Here is a 13410-nt window from a genome sequence, read left to right as displayed (position 1 = left end):
GCAGCTACCCCTGTGCTAACTTGGTAAGTATTCACCATTTGATAGAACCACCATTTGAAGTTTACATGGATCACAAAGGATTTGTGTCGATGAGTATGTTTTCTACATCACAAAGTGTGCTTCCAGACTTGGTATTGTGGGGAATTTTTTAGGTCGGACTGCAGTGTGATGTTCAGGGACATCTTTGAAGATGAGGTGTTGTTAACACTCTTGTCTTCTTGTCTTCATTACTGACATAGATCATTTGTGCAAAAAAATCAGCATGATTACCTATTTGGAAGTTTACTCAGAAAGGTTGATTGATGCTGTGTTTAGTTGTGTTTGCTTAGATTAGACTGCATAATTCAATGTATTAGTATTGCATGGTGACAACATTTATCAGCCACCATTAGTTGACTTTGATTTCTATTGATGAAGCATTATTCTGTCCAACACAGCATGATTGTGTGTGGTTTCTCCCTTCATCAGTTATTCTCCTCAGGATGGGCGAATATGATGCAATTGTGGCCACTGCACAGATGTATCTGACTACATGATGTCAGGACAGTTGTATTGACAAGCTACATGGTTGTCACACAGGCACCTTTGTGTTATCTACTGCACAGTTGATGTGTCAAATTACACAGAGACATATTAGGTGTGCAAGTGCTATTTATTGATAGGTGCTCTAGTGCAATATGTACATTGTCCAGGTTTGCTGAGTCTGTTCTAGTGAAATCTTACATGGTGATCCTACAGAAGGGGTGTGGATAATGCTCCTGAAATGCTGAGGTGATGTTACCGAGAGTGCAGAGGGACAGGATTTGCCAATTAGTAGGAGAGAGACATTCACTGGCAATGCTGACAAGTTATACAGTGGTTAGCAGAACAGTCATTGAGTATAGTTGTAGTGAGACTGGCATTTGACAGTACGTAGGACCTTGGTCAAAGTAGGCCATGGTGCAGGGACTAGTGCTTCCGGGTACTCTTCCTTGTGAATGTGATCTGTTCCATGTCTTCATCTTCTGATGTGTGTGTTGCCTGCTTCGTCCTTGTTGTTGTTGGTTGTGAAGGGGCAACACACACCTCAGTGTTAGAAGATGTGGAGTCAGACATCCCGGTGGCTGCTCCCTGTGAAGGTCTTAAGGGCAGTACTGCAGCAAGGAGGGCCTGCTGGTTTTTGAGAATAGCTGCCACATCACGATGGTAGGCAGCCAGGTCGGCCCTGAGGGAGTCATGATTGCATTCGTGCATGCAGTGGAAAGTTTGGGGTGCGAGGTGTTGTGGCAACTCCCTTACTGCAGTGGTGAATTCCTTGACAGTTTCTTGTAGTCCTTGCAGTATGGATGTTAGGGCTTGCATAGCTGCTGCCTGATCTGCAGATGACATCATGCACGAGCGCACCCCCTCAAGGCTGGCTGCCATAGTTTGCATCCCCACCCGCACCTCCTTGGCCATCTCCCGCTGTACTCCAACTACAGTTCTTTCAAAGCTGGTGCCAGTGTCGTCAGAGTCCTCAGCTGTATAGGAGCTGGCAGGTCTTGCAATTGGAGTGGTGGGTGGTTCTTCTGTGATGGCTGCTTGTTCTGTGCTCCTCCTTGTGGCTGAAGGTGGGGTCTGGAGGGTTTCAAGGACCTTTTGGATGGTCTCCTGGGGAATGTTTATGGGCTCGTCATCCATGTCATCAGGGAAATCTAGGACAGGCATATCGGCAGGAGATCCATCTTCCTCTGCAATGAAACAGGGTACAATTAGTGTGTCTGTGTTGTGACAATTTTGACGTAACATGCCTGCCTTTTGATGAATTCACTTTGTGATCTTGTTTGGTATTGGTATCTGCTGTCCTTCATATGGGCATTGTTATATGCCTATGGCCCAACTGTGTGTCACATGTATGATATTGAGTTATCAGACTTGTCTGCCTACTTGCCTCTAGGTGTTGCTTTATACCAAATAGAGAATAGCCACCTTTTTGTCCTACTCAACCCTCTGTGTATAGCCATTCTCATGGTGAGACCTTTCACTGGCTGTGGGTGTTCTGATGGTCCTGGCAGCACAATTGCCTCTCAGGACCTGCCCCAATCCCTGATTGTTCACATTGAACATTAAATGTAATTGACATGTAGCATATCCTGTGCATGGCAATGTTATGATGTGATATGGATGTTGATATTTTTAATGTGTCTTGCTGATGTTGGGTCATGTGTGTTACATTGGATTGCCCTGATTATCGTATCAGTGTCCTATTTCCCCCTCTGACTGTGCAGGTGTATTTCAGTGACCAGTTCCATATATCCCCTCCACAATGCTGTTGTCTGAGCAGTATGACTTTTGTGATGTTGCCTTGTTTGCCAGGCACAGGATGGACCCTGACAAATGCAGCATGGGTGTGTCCTTAGTGCTGTGTGGCTCCTATTGCTGTTTACATTGGCTGATGTTTGCGGCAACTATGGGCATTGACATTTGAGTGTACTGGGGCCTTTGTCTTGTTTCAGGGGATTGTTGCAGATGTCATCCTCACCCCCTAATTTAGGTATGTATGTTCCATGAGGAGGTTACTGCCATTGGCTACAATAGCTGCACAGAGATCAGAGGTGGTAGTGTCAACTGTTGTTGCAGTTACATTGCAGTTGTTGTTTTGGCTAAAGGATTGCTGATAGGGCCCTAGTTAATGTAGGAGATATTTTGTCTGATGAGTGCCAGGATGTAAGTTTGACGCAGTGGCCCTCCCTCCTGTCGAGGCTTTCCCTTTGCTCCATTGTTGGCATGACAGGATGCCCCCATGGGACTGTTGTTGGTGTAGTGTAATGTTGTGCCCCAGCTTCTGTTTGTGCAGGCCATGCCCCCCTGCAGTACCCCTTTACCCATGCCACTCCATGTATATGATGACTTACATGCAGTGTGTAGTACGTATTTCCCACCCCTGCTCACAGTTGACATTAGTGCATTTTAATTCCCTATGCGACTTACCCTGCATGTGCGTTGTCTCGTGGTAGTCTGCGCTGTCCTGTCCTTGAATCCCTGTGACGATCTCCTCAGGGATGACGGCTGCGACCATCTCCTCCATGTGGTCCAGGGCCTCCTGGTGTGCTGGACTCCCACCTCCAGTCTGCAGTGCTACCTTCCGGTTCCTAGCCATTTTTTCCTTTGTCCTACGTTTGCAGTCAGGCCAGTGTTTCTTACACTCGGTGACTGTCCTGCGTACTTCAGCCACACTGTTGATCTTGTCAACAATTTGTTTGCATATGGCCTCTCTCCTACTGATTGGCAACTTAGAGGTGATAAATAGTTGGTGCTGGTGTTCCGTCACCTCTTTAACCAGGATTTCCTGCTCCTCTGCACTGAAGCGACACTTTCTTTTTTTTCTATATATGTCCTGGTTCTTGTATGGATCGTCCTGGCTGGTTCCTGGTCTGTTGTCATCTTCCTGGGGTCTGTAATGGCATCTGCGATCCCTTTTGGCTCTCCTCTGCTGAAATGGCAGTGTTCGCGGGTATTTTTGACGCTATTGCATAAAAAAAACTGCGCATATCCGGGTTGCAGTGTCGTAAATCGACCCACAGTCATTTACGCTGCGTTAACGTCGTTTTCCTTTACGTCTTGATGCCGCGATGTGCGTAAAAAAAATGACTCCCACCTGTTGATTGCGCCGCCGTGCGTCAAAGTATAAATATGCCGCCCGCACGGCGCTACGAAATGGCGTTAGCCGGGAGTAAAAGTTTTGACGCAAAACTGCGTTGGCGCAGTTTTGCGTCAAAAAGTATAAATATGGCCCTAAGAGGCCTATTATCAAACTGATGGACAACTGACACACCCAGTCAGATATTGAAAAAGACACTTATACATTCATGCACACATCCAGACGCCAGCTATGGATGCTGCAGTGTCAGACCTACTTGGCAACTGATACTATTATTGTGATATGTAGTCAAGTACAGTCATAGTCTAGGGGCTCGTTCAGACTAGTAGTCATTTAAGCATGGGATTACTACTGGCAAGCCTGAGTGTGCAGTTTTACTGTGAGCTCATCTTGGTGTTAGAAAACCTGCTTGACAATCCTTTGAGTCCCCTTTTATCCCACAGAACTCAATACTTAAGTAGGCAGTAGATAGGCATAGAGCAGGGAGCTTTCCGATTAAAATGTGAAACATGCTTCTGACTTTGACAGACTTAAATGTACATTTGCGGACTGGTATGCACAGTTATGTATGCATTCTGCTAACCACACTGTAAGTCATATACCTATTATCAAAAGGATACACACTCACACATCCATTAAGACATTGAAAGAGGCACTTATACATTCAAGCACACATCCAGACAGCAGTAATGCACCCAACGGTATTGGAGTCAGTTGCACACATGGTTAAATATCCTTGTACTCATCAATACAGCCAGCAAACAATTTATATAGTCACTTACTTGCACACTTACAGGCCGATATATTTACCAAAAGAGGCAGATATGCACTGCCATATTTACTTAAACATCTGGACTCACCTCAACTCCGTGGGGTCAAAATATTTACTCAATTATGTAGGCAATTACTGAGACAATTTCTATGTAAAGAAGTAGTCCTTGAAACAATGCTTGGTCCTACTACTGGACTTTCGAAGAGAACCCTACTTATAAAAGGATAGAGCTACTCACACACCAGTCAGACACAGAAAGAGCCACTTATACATATGTGCACTTTTCGAAGGTGGGTTATTAGTTGTGTGGCTTGCATAAGTAATGGGTCCGCACATGACCACCAATGGGAACCAAACACCCCATTGCAGCGCTTGACTCTCATAGAGTAGCGTTGCAGAGAAGTCCAAGGCTTACTCTATGGAGGTGGTGTGGCCTAGAAATCCCTGTTCACGGGCACACAAGCATGGCACTCAATCAATGATTGCCCCGTCTGTGCTTTTTATTTTGATAAAGTAAAAGTACATTTATTACACACACACAGTACTCAATACTATGCAACAATATACAAATATATACAAATTGATGGAATTACCCTTGGATGACATTTTGTAATCCTTCATGTCTCCGCCCTAGGGGAATTATAATCTAACAATCCACGCGGCAAAACAATCCTTGGTATCCCAATACAACATTTGCATGTAATGTAGTGAAAGCAGCCAAATGTGACAAATAGGCACATCTACTGTACAAGAATGTGGTTATCAGTCTCATTATGTAAATCAGCATTACAAAAAACATGTTTAAGTATTTGAAACAGTAAATACTGCTTTTGAATTATCATTAGATTACTTCTTGGTTACCCTGAGGTAACATCATATCCTGGCTTAACCTGGTCTACTATCATTCCACACCCAAAAAGAGTGCATAAATACAAACCAAAAACAAAAGTTCCAAAATGCTAGTGTTTTAATTTTGGTTGTAACCCTTAGGGGTTTATATTTACCTTGTCGTACACAACCTAGGGTGGGGACATAAACGTTGCGCTGGGGGGATGCTGCATTGCTCCTGCAGCTCCCCCTGACATTGGGCACTTGACTGGTGGTGACCTCATCTTCCTGGGGCTACCACGAGCGGACCACATTATTCAAGAAACCTTGGGCCTCGCAAGGACTTATGGGATATATGCATGTTTAATGAGCGGCTCTCCTGCTCTTCCAGGGAGAGCTGCTCTGCTTCCTTTCATGTGGCCTTGGGCTGCTGTGTTCCTCTTCGTTTGGGGGGGTCCGGTCCCACCCGGTCACCCCAAATACTTGGATCGTTGGATGACAGCGGAGGGAACCTACCCCCATCTGCCCTTGTTTTTTGGGGGGGGTGCGGTCCCATATGGACATCCCCTTCATGCTGTCTCCTTGGTGGAGGGCAGTGCGGGGAGCCCACCCATGGCTGCCCCCATGGTTGGGGAGTGTCTGGTCCCAACCAGACACCCCAGCCAAGGGAGTGGTATTGGGGAGTGGCTCGGGGAGCCCACCCCCAGCTGTTTCCATCGGCTCCCCCTCCAGGTACTGCCACAGGAGTTGGCCTTTCCTCTGGGGTCTGCCCGATCCTGCGGGCAGGCACATGTAGGGGCTGCAGCCAGGTGGGCATCCTGGCGGAGTGCAATGGCACTCCCCCCTCCTCTCCTGCCATTACAGGCCCTGGGATGGGGTCGGGGGGCCCCCTCGTCACTCCGGGGAGTGCAACAGCACTCCCCACCCTCTACCTCTTTGTGGGTCCCCGGAATGAGGTCCGGAGCCCCTCTGGCCATATTCACAGAGGGTTGCGACGGCACCCCCGACTTTGTCTTCTGGTGGGGCCCCAAGATGAGGTACCAGGCCCTATGCCACCTTCACAGGGAGCACAACGGCACTCCCCGGCTTAGTCTTCGGCCGCCAGCTCTCCCTCCGCCGGTGGCCATCTTCACAGGGGATGCGACAGCGTCCGCTTACTTTTCTTCTTGGTGGGACATCAGGATGGGGTTTCATGGGGAGCACGATGGTGCTCCCTGCTTTCCTCTTCCGTGGGGCCCTAGGATGGGGTCCAGGCCCCTCAAAGTTTGTCTTCACGGGGGTCACGACGGCAGCCCCCGGCTTTACTTCTTTTTGGGTGCAAACCCCAGGCCCTGGCCTACCCCAGGGGCATCGACCAGAGCAGTGCAGAGCCCCACGCGCTTCGCCGCTCGCTCAGATATAGGTCAAAGGTCACAGACCTTCTCCTTGGGATATCTCAGGCCCCCAAGAGCCACTTTGGATGGTTCTGGTGTTGTTTCTCTCCTGGTGATGAGCCCTTGCCACCAGGAGCACTCTTCTTAGGCATCCTGGCCTAGAAGGGTCCCAGATTATAGGGAACCAGTCCCACTGACTCCCTGCACCAGTCTTTCCTTTGGGTACCCTCCTTTCCTTCTGGGTAACACGCTCTCCTTGCACCAGCTCAGTCTTTCCCCCAATTAGGCCTCATGGAGAGTAAGGGGGCCAGCTTACCTGGCCCTGGCCTGTTCCTTGCTAGGCCTGAAGTCCTTCAGGGACAGATTCCCAGTTGTCCATGATGCCCGTCTGCAGTCTCAGTGTCCAGCAGTGAATCACAGGCAAGCGAGAAAGAGTTCTCCCCTGTGCAGGACCAATTAAGTGGGGCGGAAGTTTCCAGCACACCTGCACCTCTGGCCAATCCAGACGTGCCACATCACTTCCTTGCCACTGTCCCCAGATTCCTTCTTTCCGGGATAGCTTAAAATGGCAGCATGGGCCACATGTGCTCTGAAACTCAGCCCCTCCTCCCTGACATTCCTTTCAGGGCTTCTCCGCCCATTTCCTGGCAGGGGCTGACAGCTGTCTGATTGATGCAAAGCCGTGCTTAGGCAGCTGGATAGAGCAGTAATTGACTCTAATCCTGAGCTGAGCCAGCAAAAGATGACATACCTGGATGACCCATAAATTGTACAATTATGCTTCTGTAACCTATTGCATCACTCTTTTCACACAGGTTACAGTATACATTGGTGTGACACTGGTTTCTGTGGGCCCTAGGGGATCTGAGTTATGCCCTAGGCCACTCTTTCCCATTGACATTAAATGGAGTGTCCCTACAGTGAAAGGACAGTAAGCACATTATGATGTTGACTATCCCTCCTCTGTGTACACGTGAGGCCTACCCCAGATCACCACCCACTCTGCATAGTTCCCATGGCGCCAGGCTCCCTAAGTGCAGTTTTTGGGCTCCCCCTGCAGGCCTTACATGATCACATGTAACCAGCCCGGGGCATCCTACTCTTGATGCACCACAGCTGCCTTTCCTTAGCAATGTGGCACTGGTGGTCACACGTGCAGTCCATTTTACCATGAATTTACTGTGGGGGAGGCCCTGACTAGGAGGCTCCCTCACAGTAAAGGGTCAAAAACCAGGTGGTCGAAAAGTGAATAACAGGGCAGACCAGATGGTCAGACCCATCCTCCCACATGCACACATCCAGACAGACAGCAGATATGCATGCTGCAGTATGAGACCTAGTTGGCAATTGACACATTAACTCCAATATGTAGTCATGTACTCTGATAACCTAGTTGCTCTTTCAGACAATTAATCATTTATCATAGTTTGATCCTACTAATGGTGAGTGTGAGTGCACAGCTTTACTGTTAGATCGACTTGGCATTAGAAAAGATGCTTGACAAGCTTTGTACTCCACTTTTAGCACAGAAAACGCAACCATTAAGTAAGCTCTACGTAGGCCATATAGGAAACTTCTTTGTTATAAAAAGGTTATACATGCTTCTGAATTTCACTGACTAAGATGTCAACTTACAGACCTCTATGACTAGGTATTTGCAGTCTACAACACATACTGCAGCTCACATACCTTATAACAAAAGGATAGAGTCAGTTACACAACCTGCCAGACACTGAGAGAGCCTCTTATACATTCATGCAGACATCCACGCAGAAATGTGTAAAAACACTTCTCATTATATTAGAATGTTAGCTGTGTATCATTCGAAATGCAAACTTGTTTAGGAGATTTTACTATGTATAAAGCCCAGCTTTATCTTTAGGGGAGATGAATAGAGCTTTATTGCAAAGTACTGTGGCAGAGCTAGAGAAAGTTTGTGACAATATTCAGTTCCATTTCTTTGCTCCTGAAGAGCAGTATAGGGAAAATGAGGAGGTAATGACTGGAGGTGTAGAACAACAGGACACAGAGATTAGTTTTGAAATTATCAGAAAAGATATAGTCAAGTTGTGAGAAAACTGGGCTGATTGCAGAAGTGCCCCCCCCCAACATTTTGCTCAAATTTTTCACTTTCTGCTGGTGTTTTCCTGACTTTGATGGTGCCCTGAGTACTGCTTACCAGTCCAAGGGCCTGTGCTCTGATTAACATGTGAATGCAAATTAGGCTAAATTGTAATTAGCTGTACCAACCTAACTATAAGTCCCTAGTATATGGTAGGGCACATGAGTTTAGTGACCCCAGCAGAGGTAGTGCCCCCATAGGTGCAATGCTGAGGTCATTTTAAGTCAGGTCTGCCTTGCTTGCCGCTTATAAATTACAGCTACTTGCAAATTCAACTTTGGAATTAAAGGTACTTCCAAAGTCTTAAACTACCCTATTTTCTACATATGTCACCCCTAAGGTGTGCACTAGGGCCCCCCAGGGTTGGGTGCAGTGTAATTATAAGCAGGGACTTATCTCTCTGGGGAGGAAAATAACCAAATTTGATTCTCCCTCATTGTAGTGAATAGGTTCCATAGGCTAAAATGGGGAGAATTTATTTTAATTGACAAAGGGGGTCATTCCAACCCTGGCGGGCGGTGTTAAGGCGGCGGCTAACCCGCCAACAGGCTGGTGGTTTAAAAAATTGAATTCTGACCCTGGCGGAAACTGCCAACAGAGACCGCCACTTTAACACTCCGACCGCCACGGCGGGACAAACTAACAGCGCAGCGGTCACCGCCAACAGACAGGCGGGAGTCAATGTACCGCCCACCCTATCACAACCCACCAATCTACCACCTTTTCCGGGGCGGTAGCCCCGCCGATAAAAACACGGCGGAAACAGACATTTCAAACGGAAAACGCTCACCTCCATACACCCCACGAGGAATCTGGACAGCATGGAACCCGAACTGCACATCCTACCAGCTATTGTATTCCTGCTCCTCTACCAGGAGCACGAACGCCGGCGCAGAAGACTACGGTGAGTACTGCACCTACGACACAGGGGAGGGGGGAGGAGAAAATATTACGGGCACACATACGCTACACACCCACCACCACCCTCACCCACTACAACACACATATCAATGCATAGCAATACATCACTGTTACAACCCCCAAACCCCCCGGAAGAATGCAAAGACAAAATTAAATTATCATAAACGGTCGAATATATTGTATTATCGGCATATAAAAATATCACACATTTAAAACTAATATATACATAAATATTAAAAGTCCGATAATTTTAGCAGTCATTGTCCGTGGACCACTGGGCCCAAATCACATGGGCAAGGCCCACACAGGATACCTGACACCAACGGAGAGAACACTGCAGGGGCATCAGATAGAAAAACTACAGGCACCTCAGGGGGAAGGTAAGGGGGGGCACCTCAGCCACATGAGTACACGACGCCAGATCCACGAGGGGCCTCCATGGCCACTGTCCCATCCTGGGGAGTGCAAAGCCACAGTCTCTCAAGTCCATACAGTGGGTGGTTTGCCCACTGTACCATCCTGGGAGTGCAAAGCCACAGTCTCTCAAGTCCATACAGTGAGTGGCTTGCCCACTGTACCATCCTGGGGAGTGCAAAGCCACAGTCTCTCAAGTAGATGACAGTGTCCACTGGTTCTGGAGGGGGACTGGTGCCCAGAGTGCTTCGTGCAGCCCTGCCCGACACAGATGCGGCACTGCCCCTTCCGCCAATGGGCCAGCGGCGCTTGAGATGAAGGGCCCAGTTCAGCGGTGCTTGAGACGGCGGTGCCCAGCGGAGAGGTGCTTGAGATGAAGGGCCCAGCGGAGCGGTGCTTGAGACGGTGGTGCCCAGCGGAGCGGTGCTTGAGATGAAGGGCCCAGTGCAGCGGTGCTTGAGATGAAGGGCCCAGTGCAGCGGTGCTTGAGTTGAAGGGCCCAGTGCAGCGGTGCTTGAGACGGCGGTGCCCAGCGGAGCGGTTCTTGAGATGAAGGGACCAGCGCAGCGGTGCTTGAGATGAAGGGCCCAGTTCAGCGGTGCTTGAGGCGGCGGTGCCCAGCGGAGCGGTGCTTGAGATGAAGGGCCCAGCGGAGCGGTGCTTGAGACGGCGGTGCCCAGCGGAGCGGTGCTTGAGATGAAGGGACCAGCGGAGCGGTGCTTGAGACGGCAGTGCCCAGCGGAGAGGTGCTTGAGATGAAGGGCCCAGCGGAGCGGTCCTTGAGATGAAGGGCCCAGTGCAGCGGTGCTTGAGGCGGCAGTGCCCAGCGGAGCGGTGCTTGAGATGAAGGGCCAGGGGAGTGGTGCTTGAGATGAAGGGCCCAGTTCAGCGGTGCTTCAGACGGCGGTGCCCAGCGGAGCGGTGCTTGAGATGAAGGGCCCAGCGGAGCGGTGCTTGAGATGAAGGGCCCAGGGGAGCGGTGCTTGAGATGAAGGGCCCAGTTCAGCGGTGCTTGAGACGGCGGTGCCCAGCGGAGCGGTGCTTGAGATGAAGGGCCCAGCGGAGCGGTGCTTGAGATGGCGGTGCCCAGCGGAGCGGTGCTTGAGATGACGGGCCCAGTGCAGCGGTGCTTGAGACGGCGGTGCCCAGCAGAGCGGTGCTTGAGATGAAGGGCCCAGCGGAGCGGTGCTTGAGATGAAGGGCCCAGTTCAGCGGTGCTTGAGACGGCGGTGCACAGCGGAGCGGTGCTTGAGATGAAGGGGCCAGCGGAGCGGTGCTTGAGACGGCGGTCCCAGAGGATTGGTGCTTGTGATGAAGGGCCCAGTGCAGCGGTGCTTGAGATGAAGGGCCCAGTTCAGCGGTGCTTGAGACGGCGGTGCCCAGCGGACCGGTGCTTGAGATGAAGGGCCCAGCGGAGCGGTGCTTGAGACGGTGGTGCCCAGCGGAGCGGTGCTTGAGATGAAGGGCCCAGCGGAGCGGTGCTTGAGACGGCGGTGCCCAGCGGAACGGTGCTTGAGATGAAGGGCCCAGTGCAGCAGTGCTTGAGATGAAGGGCCCTGTGCAGCGGTGCTTGAGATGAAGGGCCCAGTGCAGCGGTGCTTGAGATGAAGAGCCCAGTGCAGCGGTGCTTGAGATGAAGGGCCCAGTGCAGCGGTGCTTGAGATGAAGGGCCCAGTGCAGCGGTGCTTGAGACGGCGGTGCCCAGCGGAGCGGTGCTTGAGATGAAGGGCCCAGCAGAGCGGTGCTTGAGACGGCGGTGCCCAGCGGAACGGTGCTTGAGATGAAGGGCCCAGTGCAGCGGTGCTTGAGACGGCGGTGCCCAGCGGAGCGGTGCTTGAGATGAAGGGCCCAGCGGAGGGGTGCTTGAGACGGCGGTGCCCAGCGGAGCAGTGCTTGAGATGAAGGGCCCAGCGGAGCGGTGCTTGAGACGGCGGTGCCCAGCGGAGCGGTGCTTGAGATGAAGGGCCCAGCAGAGCGGTGCTTGAGACGGCGGTGCCCGGCGGAGCGGTGCTTGAGATGAAGGGCCCAGTGCAGCGGTGCTTGAGATGAAGGGCCCAGTGCAGCGGTGCTTGAGATGAAGGGCCCAGTGCAGCGGTGCTTGAGATGAAGGGCCCAGTGGAGCGGTGCTTGAGATGAAGGGCCCAGTGGAGCGGTGCTTGAGACGGCGGTGCCCAGCGGAGCGGTGCTTGAGATGAAGGGCCCAGCGGAGCGGTGCTTGAGATAAAGGGCCCAGCGGAGCAGTGCTTGAGATGAAGGGCCCAGTGCAGCGGTGCTTGAGATGAAGGGCCCAGTGCAGCGGTGCTTGAGACGGCGGTGCCCAGCGGAGCGGTGCTTGAGACGGCGGTGCCCAGCGGAACGGTGCTTGAGATGAAGGGCCCAGTGCAGCGGTGCTTGAGACGGCGGTGCCCAGCGGAGCGGTGCTTGAGATGAAGGGCCCAGCGGAGGGGTGCTTGAGACGGCGGTGCCCAGCGGAGCAGTGCTTGAGATGAAGGGCCCAGCGGAGCGGTGCTTGAGACGGCGGTGCCCAGCGGAGCGGTGCTTGAGATGAAGGGCCCAGCAGAGCGGTGCTTGAGACGGCGGTGCCCGGCGGAGCGGTGCTTGAGATGAAGGGCCCAGTGCAGCGGTGCTTGAGATGAAGGGCCCAGTGCAGCGGTGCTTGAGATGAAGGGCCCAGTGCAGCGGTGCTTGAGATGAAGGGCCCAGTGGAGCGGTGCTTGAGATGAAGGGCCCAGTGGAGCGGTGCTTGAGACGGCGGTGCCCAGCGGAGCGGTGCTTGAGATGAAGGGCCCAGCGGAGCGGTGCTTGAGATGAAGGGCCCAGTGCAGCGGTGCTTGAGATAAAGGGCCCAGTGCAGCGGTCCTTGCCCTGTTCAGCGGTGCTTGCCTTAGCGGTCCTTGCCCTGTTCAGCGGTCCTTGCCCTGTTCAGCGGTGCTTGCCTTGGCGGTCCTTGCCCTGTTCAGCGGTCCTTGCCCTGTTCAGCGGTGCTTGAGTTGGCGCTCCTTCATTGCCCAGCTGGGCTGTGGCTGGCGCTCCTTCATTGCCCAGCTGGGCTGTGGCTGGCGGGGCCCTCCTGGGCAGCTGGGCTGTGGCTGGCGGGGCCCTCCTGGGCAGCTGGGCTGTGGCTGGCGGGGCCCTCCTGGGTAGCTGGGCTGTGGCTGGCGGGGCCCTCCTGCACACCTGGGATGGGGCTGGTGGGGCCCTCCTGGGCAGCTGGCCTGCTGCCGGACTTGTCGGGCGTGCTGCCCTTCCCACCCTTCCCTGGTCATCTGTGGCCCTTTCCCACCTTTGGCGGTGTGCCTGGTGGCACCCCACTTCCAGGCGGAGCCAGGGTAGGAATTCTGTTCCCTGGTGTCCTTGGCCT

Source organism: Pleurodeles waltl, chromosome 5 (genome assembly GCF_031143425.1).
Source record: "Pleurodeles waltl isolate 20211129_DDA chromosome 5, aPleWal1.hap1.20221129, whole genome shotgun sequence".
NCBI classification, from domain to species: Eukaryota; Metazoa; Chordata; class Amphibia; order Caudata; family Salamandridae; genus Pleurodeles; species Pleurodeles waltl.
The sequence above is the reverse complement of the archived record's forward strand: the minus strand, read 5'-3'. Positions refer to the sequence as shown.